Raw genomic sequence first — 9,671 nt, 5'->3', positions numbered from 1 at the left:
GCCCCCAAATGCTGGCAAACTTGCAGAGACAGAAACTGGATCACTCATACATTACTGGTAGGAATTGAAACAGTATAGCCAGTCTGAAAAAAGAGTCTCTAATAAAAGCTGAGCACACAACTACCACAGGATTCAGCAACTGCACCCTTGGGAACTTATCCCAGGAAAATTAAAACACATTCACATAAAAACCTATACATGAATGTTTATAGCAGCTTTATTTGTGATAGTTAAAAACTAGAAACAACATAGAATTGTTAAATGGGTGAACTGTTGTATTACTCCAATTTCTGTGGCTAAGAACACAAAACTCAGAGATAAGCTGAATTTTCTTTTACTACCAACCATTGCCCTCTATGGCATCCAGAGTAAAATAATAGGCCTTTAGAACAAATGATTTCCTTAACAAAGCTACTCAAGAATAGTGGTTATAGACAGGCATGGTGGCTCAGGAGGCTGAGGCAAGAGGATTGAAAGTTCAAAGCCAGCCTCTGCAACTTAACAAGGCCCTAAGCAACTTATCTTTTTTTTTTGGGGGGGGGGGTAATGGAGATTAAACTCAGGGGAACTCAACCACTGAGCCATATCCCCAGCCCGATTTCTAGTTTATTTAGAGACAGGGTCTCATTGAGTTGCTTAGCACCTTGCTTTTTGCTGAGCCTCAGCCTCCCGAGCAGCTAGGATTGCAGGTATGTGCCACCATGCCTGGAAATACCCTATCTTAAAATAAAAAATTAAAAAGAAAAATGGGCTGGGGTTGTGGCTTACTGGTTAAATATCCCTTTGTTCAATCCCTGGTACAAAAAGAAAAAAAAAGAAGAAGAAGAATAGTGGTGATATAACACCAACTAATACCCTAGACAAGCATTTCCCTCTGATTTTGTGGTTAGGCCTCAAGGTAAGGGGGTAAAAATACTTGGTATCTAGTGTTGATTATCCAAACTACCTGTGAAATTGGTTATGTCCCTTCTCCTCCTGACTTACTATTTTAATCACCCCGCCACCTGCATTTCCAAAAACAAAGAGGACTTCAGAAAAGAAACAGATGGCTTAGAAATTCCCTTCCAGCTTCTCCTACCATATTTCCCTGCGTGTCCTCACTAACTTATTTTAAAATACAGCTAAGTGTTAATAGCTCCAGGAGGCCTGGCTTAGACTTACCTTGACTTCCATTTTCTTAGCACATCCAGAGGATTTGATCTGCTCCTAGAGGGACCCAGCTGCTGAACCCTTTTGACTTCACTGGTTAGGAAAAGATGAGAGGGACATTCTTTGACTTGCCCTTTTTGTCCAAACATCATGTGACTTCATGGCATTCCTCCAACTCAGAGCTGAAACAAGGCTGGGAGCCTCTGGCTCCCACAGTTACAACATGCTCCAGGCAGATCCAGTGGAGAGCCAATCCCTAGAGCCATGGGAAAAGAATGCAGCCTGAGAGAAGATCTTCCAATGAGTGGAAATGCTCAAGGACCCTGAGGCACATTCATGAGCATTAGCAATGTGGAATTTCTTTTCAAATGTCAAAAATTCAAATCAAATAAACCTACTTATTTGTATGTCTGGCTTACTGGGCAAGGAGAAAAAAAGAAGGAAAAAATATTAATTCTGCTCATGTCATTGTTTTTACAAACCTAGGTACAAAAGGATGCAAAGGACAGTCCTCAAAATCAATGAGACATAGTATTTGTGTGTGTGTATTTGTACATGATGTATGTGTATGATGGGAGAGAAGCCTAGACTTCCCTGCAAGGCAGAGCCAGGAAAATTGTGGTTCTGCTGCTTAGTAACTGTGCAACCTCACCCAACTTGCTTACCTTCTCTGTCTCAGTTTCTCCATCTGTAAAATGAAAATGGTAAACAGTACTACCTCAAAATTGTGATAAGTTTTACTATCACACATAAAGGATCAAATGGGCTCAATAAGTAGTAGCTTGTTATAATACTATGTCCATTTACAGAGAAAATGACAGATTAAAAAGCACCTTTTTTCTCAATGAATAAATAAATGGGTGTATGCCTTTTAAAAGAGAAATGAAAAGGTTTGAATCTTTGACAAAGATCACATTCTTCAAACTTCATGATTTAAATGTGACTCTCCTAGTATGCCTGAGTGGTCCTGTTACTTCCACACCCTTACAGAAAATTCCTGAATATAAACCAAACTGGATAACCTAAAGGCATCCCAAACTCCTCTGGAGTCACTGGAATAGTGTTGCTTCATGTTTCAGTTGTCCCATTGGGGGTGCCAACAGGATGATTAGCAATGCTGGGAATGATGAAGAGTAGTCTCCATGTTAAGTGGATTTTTCAAGCTGAAGTTCTCCAGGTTGGCTAAATTAAAGAGCAATACCTACTAAAGCTCCCCAGTCATAACAAGTGGCAGTACTGGTGTGAGAAGAGGGATAACTGCTCCAGTAAAATGTCTCAGGGCTTCCAAACAACTTGTTTCAATTGCCTACTGCTGCCCAATAAACCAAAGCTTAAGAGCTTAAAATAACCACAATCACATACTCGTTGACAGTTTTGCAATTTGGGCAGGGCTTAGAGGAGGCAGCTCATTTCCACGTAGTGTCAGATGAGGTTACTGGGGGGGCTTGGAGCTCTGCTTCTAGGAACTTCAAGGTACTTTGAGGAATGTCACCCATACACTTAACAAGATGGCCTGCCTGTCAAGTGGGAGTGAGCTAAGAGCTTGATTCTTCTCCACGTGGTGGCATGAACTTCCTCACAACATGGTGATAGGTTCCAGAAGGAAGAAGCCAATGCCCCCAGGCTTTCTTAAAGCATAGCCCAAAGATGTCCTTAAACTACTTCCTGCACATTCCATCAGTCAAGTCAGTCGCAGACTCAGCTCTTTAAGAAAGAAGTCCAAGACTGCATTTCTTGCTGGGAGGAGCAGTAGGCACACACAATGGGCACATGTTGGTAGATCACCTCCAGATTCTAGCTGGCACAGGACTGCACCTATCCAGATTCTTATAACTAGCTACAATATACAGTGTGCTAAACTCCACATCTTCAGAGAAAAGGGGTTCTGGAAGGGATCCATTCAATAGGGAAACAGACAAGGAAGGGGACCATCCTTCCAACACAAAATAATATCTCAGTCTAAACCATCAGAAGCTGAGCACAGTGGCTCACATCAAAAATCCCAAGGACTCAGGAGGCTGAGGCAGGAGGATCACAAGTTTGGGAATCCTTTTGGACAGAGTTGGGGGAAGCTGTGATGTGCATTAAGTCAATACACATAAATTGTACTATAATGTACACATTGCTTATATTTTTCATTATATTGTACATCTGGAAACAATTACACTGTGTAGTATTACTTATATGGTTGGACTGTGGTTAAGCTCTTCCACAGCTTTCTATTTCCTTCACATAAACTTTATGAGCCCAGGGATCCATAACCACTGGGTGACTAGGGAGGTGGTCCTGCCCGGCTGGCAGTTCACTCAGCCCCTCAGCCACAAGTTTTCCCCTAAAGAGCTTTGTAGTTAGTTGCCTTCTGGTTGACCAGCCTCAGGGGCCACCTGTTATCCTACCAATGAGTTACAGTTCCTCACTGTCTGTGAATCTGCTGATGTTGCCTTACAACATGATGTTGCCTCATCCAGCCTGGTGCACCTTCCAGATGAGCCAGGGCACTGACTATAGCTAACTCCAATGACTCTAATATTACCCTTGTGTAATGAACTTTTCACACATTTTATAGGGCCTGCTCCCTTTCTGCAGTCATGTGCAAAATATGTGAGAGAAATCAAAACTTCTAGAGCTATATGGTTCAATACACTATACACTAGACACATGTGACCATTGCAAGGTAAAATTAATAAATAAAAATTAATTTGAATCATTAAATATCGAGTACCTCAGCTGAAATAGCCACATTTCAAGAGCTCGATAGCTATGTGGAAGCTACTTTTTGGACAAGACAGTTATAGAACATTGCAGAAAGTTCTATTGGACAAGTCTGTTCTAGAAACATGCTTTATACCCCATTTCAAGATCTATCGTCACAGCAGATCTATAGTCAAGGCTTATTTTATTCCAAAGTCCTTATTTTACTATGGTTTATTCTCATTCATATAGTATTATTTTTTTCTTATACTAGTAGATACTGAACATCTACCATGTGTTAGAACTTATGATGGATATTCAAATAGGTTGAACTGTCATTTTACTAAAAAGTCTTAAATAGCTAGAGCAAAAGTGTTTGAAATATGGACATGCTGTGTAATGTAAATTTCTACTTATTTTATAGACCTGAGTTACAAAATTATTATATATACACATACACACACAATACTTTTTACATAAATTGTACTATAATGTACACATTGCTTATATTTTTCATTATATTGTACATCTGGAAACAATTACACTGTGTAGTATTACTTATATGGTTGGACTGTGGTTAATTATTAATTACTTAACCATATTCTTATCATCAGATACTTAGATTGCTTCCAGTTCTTGCTGTTTTACCAAGACTTCAAGTGATATCCTTATGTATACAAGGATAGGGTATGTAGGAAAAATTCCTTGAAGTGAAATTATAGGATCAAAGGACCTGTGATTTTTAAAATTTTTGCTACATACTGGTACTTGGCCCTCCAAAATGACTTTATCAAGTGACCTGTCCTGTGCCAGTATATGACATTCTTCCTTTGCTTCACAATCTCACAATTATGGATATATTAGTCTTTAATTTTTGAGACTCTGATAGTTAAAATGATTTTCTAATTCTTCATTTTATTTATACTTCTCTAATTGGAAGGTTTAGAAATCTCTCACTTACCATTTGTGCTCCTTTTGTAAATTATCTGTCTTGGATCGTATCTTTTTTCCTACTTTTTCCATTGAATTTCTCTTTTTTTTCTTTGCAAGTTATGGATATCAGTATTCTATTACATATACATTGATATTCTCCTCTAAGTCAATCACTGTTCTTTTAACTGCTTAGATTTACAAAGTACATAAAATTTAGGTCTATATAGTAAAAGATGTTGATGTTGTGTTTTATTAATATCTTAATTTTAATTCAAGGAAGATGGAATAAATGGGACATAAAAATTCAATAGCCAACTTTCAGTCAGCCACATGCGACTGGTCTTTAAGACGACAAGGAGATAGCACCAGCTAAGTCACCAGGCCACTAAGCACACTACTGAACTAGCAATTTTTGTTGTTGTTTTTCTAGGGATTGAACCCAGGGGTGCTTAACCACTGAGCAACCTCCCCAACCCTTTAAAAAAAATTTTTTTTTTTTTTTGAGACAGGGTCTCACTAAGTTGCTTAGGGCCTCACTAAATTTCTGAGGCTTGCTTTGAACCAGTGATCCTCCTGCCTCAGTTTTCTGAGCTGCTGGGATTACAGGCTTGCACCACCGTGCCCAGTCACTAGCAATTTTTTTAAACAGGTAGACTCCCTGATTTCTGAAGAATGCAATGAATTGGTTCATATCCGGGATGGGGAGTAGCACCAGGTTAAAGCAAATGACAAATATATATATATATATTTTTTTTTTAATATTTATTTATTTTTTTCAGTTCTCGGCGGACACAACATCTTTGTTTGTATGTGGTGCTGAGGATCGAACCCGGGCCGCACGCATGCCAGACGAGCGCGCTACCACTTGAACCACATCCCCAGCCCGACAAATATATTAATGTTAATGGGAAAGAAGATTTTAAGACATGTGTCTATTTACAACTTAAAATTTCTTTTTAAGAAAAAAAAGTGATTCCATTTATAATAACATGAAAAGGATAAAATACTTAGAAATGCATTTTTTAAAAGTATTTCGACTTTCACACTGAAAAATTCAAAATGAAAGCCGTAAAAGACGAACTAAGTTAGTAAATGGGATGATATCACATGTCATGGATTGGAAGGCTTAATATTGTTAAAATGTTCACACACCCCAAATGGGCCTATATGTTTAATATCATTCCTATCAAAATCTTAGGTGTCTATTTTGCAGAAATTTACAAGTGTATCCTAAAATTCATATGGAAATGGAAGGGACCTGGAAGAGCCAAAACAGTCTTGCCTAAGTGCCTATAAGAACTCTTCAACAATTGAAAGACAATCCAATTTAAGAAGGGACATAGAGTTGAAATAGACATTTGCTCAAAATTTGGTCAATAATGACACATGAAAAGATGTCCAATATCTTTAGGGCAATGTAAATCAACATTATGAGACACCACTTCATATCTGCTGGCATGGCTATAATAAAAAAGATGGACAATAACAAGTGTTGGCAAGTATTGAACCCCTCTTTCCTTGCCAGTGAGATGGTAAAATGGCATAGGTGCTTTGAAAAACAGTTTGGTAGTTCCTCAAAAAGTTAAATTTAGGGTTATCATGTGGACCCAGCATTTCTACTGTTAGAGATATTCCTGAGAGAAACTAGAACATATGTCCACACAAAAACTGTACACTAATTATTCATACCAACAGAATCAAAAAGTGGAAACAACTCAAGTGTCTATTAATTAATGATTGGGTGGTCAAAATGTAGTAGGACCATACAATAAAATGTTATTCAACCATTAACATAAAAAAAATACTGATTCATGCTACAACACAAATGAACCTGGAAAAGATTGTATAAAGTTAAAAAGAGCCACTCATAAAAGGTCACTTATTAGGGGCTGTGATTGTGGCTCAGCAGTAGAGCACTCACCTGGCATGTGCAAGGCCCTGGGTTTGATTCTCAGCACCACATAAAAATAAATAAATAAAATAAAATTTGATATTAAAAAACAAAAACAAAAAAAACAAAAGGTCACTTATGACATGTATATGAAATGTCCACAACAGGAAAATCCATAGACAGAAAAAAGATTTCATGGTTGCCATTGGATGGGGACAGGAAAGAGGGGTTGAGAGTAACAGATAAATAGGTACAGAGTTTCTTTTTGGGGTCATGAAAATGTTCTAAAATTAATTAGTAGTGATGATTGCATCCTCTTGTGAACATACTAAAGACCACTGAATGGTGCACTTTAATAAGCGGAATTTCAGGATACATGAATTATATCTAAGCAAAAAAGAATAGTTATATAAATGGATTATGACACACGAAAAACTGAAAATCAATTACTCCATAGTGACACCAGTTCCCAGCCCTGCAAGTGGAGGAAGGGAAGCTCTTCTTTATAGAAGGATATCTAATCAATGTAGAAGAAATTGTATAGTTAGAAAAAGACCATTTTGCAACTCTCCACTTAATCATTCAGGCAATCATTAGCAGACACCAAAACCTTTGAATGAAGGCTATTGGGGGAATAGGATATTTGTAATTTCTCAACATATCACCTGACAGATCACTTGTTTTTCAATTATAAAAGGCAAAACAACTTCTAGGGCAGATGTGTTTTTATATGTACACATGTAGGAGTAGTCAGAATATATTTTGAGACAATTAGGAAAATGTAAATATGACCTGGTTGGATGATAATAAGTAATTATTTTATGCTCATTTTTCTTGACTGAGAAAATGGCATTGTTATTATATAGAGAATTAATAAGAAATGCATATAAAATATTTAGAAGTGCAATCTTAATTTTGTCTGGGACTGGAGAATTCTTTGGACTCTAGATTTTCCTGGCTAAAATTATAATGTTGAGCAGAGACTTAGACACCCTATAGAAAGTGTCACGGTGTTTGTAACTTTTTTGGCGGGGTGGGAACCAGGGATTGAACTTAGGGTCACTCAATCACTGAACCACATCCCCCAGCCCAATTTTGTATTTTATTAGAGACAGGGTCTCACTTAGTTGCTTAGAGCCTCGCAGTTGCCAAAGCTGGCTTTGAACTCGCAATCCTCTTGTCTCAGCCTCCCGAGCTGCTGGGATTACAGGTAAGGGCCATGGCGCCCAGCTTGGTGTTTGTAACTTTGGTTGAAAAGTTTTGCTCATAAAAGAGAAGGAAAGGATGAAGAGAGAAAGAAAATGCAGGGAGAAAAAAAGAGCAGTATCCTGGTTGAAAAGCCCTAGGTGTCGTACTCTTTCATATGTTCTGTAGATGAAAAGAATTCTAAACATTAAGTTGGGAAAAAGATGTCTAAGTCTAAAAAATATTGACCATTTGAGTCTTTATTAATCTCTTAAAAACATGATAATTTCTGTATCTAGATAAAACCAGGGCATGAATTCATAGAAAGATGCCTACAGTTTTAAGTTTGACACTGGACAGATGTTTGTGCTAGTGTATAGATATTTATATTTGTTATATTCTCATTTTGGATTGTGCAAAGCATGCTGCTTTATGTCAGCACTTTGGGGGCCTGAAATATATTTTCATATCAGGTTGACAACCCTTGTTTTCTTACTGTTTACATTTTCTTTGTATACTTTGCCTATCTTTCAGAATTATTTGTAGATGTGACTGTAGATATGGATCTTGTTTTAAAAGACAATCTGAAAAAGTTTTATTTTAATAGGTGATCCAAGCCCATTCACATTAATTGATAGAGCTGAGGTGCTTGGTCTTAACTCTGTTACACTGTTTTATTTTATATTTATTGTACATATTGCATTTGGTACATTTATGTATCACTTTTTTAATTGATTTTGATATTAAGGAAGTTATATATTTTTATTAATATTATATGCAATGCCCCTATATGCTTGTTTTTACTTAGGTTTTCAGTTGGTTTGTCAGCCCTGAATAACATCCCTCAATTTCTATTTATTCCCTATGTAAGTAGCTTATTCTGCTCTCCTTTGTCTCTCTCTCTTCTCCAATGTTTTAATTGTGTTATTTCTATTTTTGGAATACAACATTTGTGTACTGTTCTCGCAATTCTTATTACTACCTGCATTTTAGTCTCTTCAATTAAACAAAGTACATACTCACCACAGTTCCTTGCTGTGTTTTCTCCATTGTGCTGTTATTTGGATAAGACTGGTCATCAGTATTGACAGATTCCTAAGTAAGGACTATTAATTAAAAGATACCTCACCAGACATGATGGCACATATCTGTCATCCCAGCTACTGGGAGGCTGAGGCAGGAAGATCACAAGTTTCAGGCCAGCCAGGGCAACTTAGTGAGAGTGTCTCAAAATTAAAAAAAAAAAAAATTAAAAAAGACTACAGACAGAACTCAGTGGTATAGTGTGGATTAAATTTCCAATAACCCTCCCCACAAAAAGGAAAACACCTCAAATCTTGCATTTTAAGATTATTTATCTATATATATATATATATCTTTGAAAATTGAGGACCAACTTAGCTAGATATAAAATCCTTTGCCCACACTGCCTGTTCTTGAAAGTATTGCTCCATTGATGTTTTGATTTGTATATTCAATCACTTGGTCCTTTTGCCTGGAAGGCCAATGAATTTTCCTGCACATACAAGAGTATCTTATAGTTGATCATTCTAAGTTAATTTTCAGAGTTCCATAATATACTCTTTCAATATTTAGGTTCAGGATTTTTAAATATATCTTTTGTAAGCTGTACTGAATTATAGATTTGAATGTTAGTCTTGATTTACTTATATTGCCATATTGAAGATGGAACCCAAGGCCTTGTGCATGCTAGGCAAGTACTCTACCTTTTCTCTTTACTTTGAGCACAGCCTAGCTAAGTTGCCCAGACTGGCCTTGAACTTACCATCCTCCTGCCTCAGCCCCTGAGCAGATGAGATTA

Source organism: Marmota flaviventris, chromosome 10 (assembly GCF_047511675.1).
Source record: "Marmota flaviventris isolate mMarFla1 chromosome 10, mMarFla1.hap1, whole genome shotgun sequence".
NCBI lineage: Eukaryota > Metazoa > Chordata > Mammalia > Rodentia > Sciuridae > Marmota > Marmota flaviventris.
Note: the sequence above shows the minus strand (reverse complement) of the source record.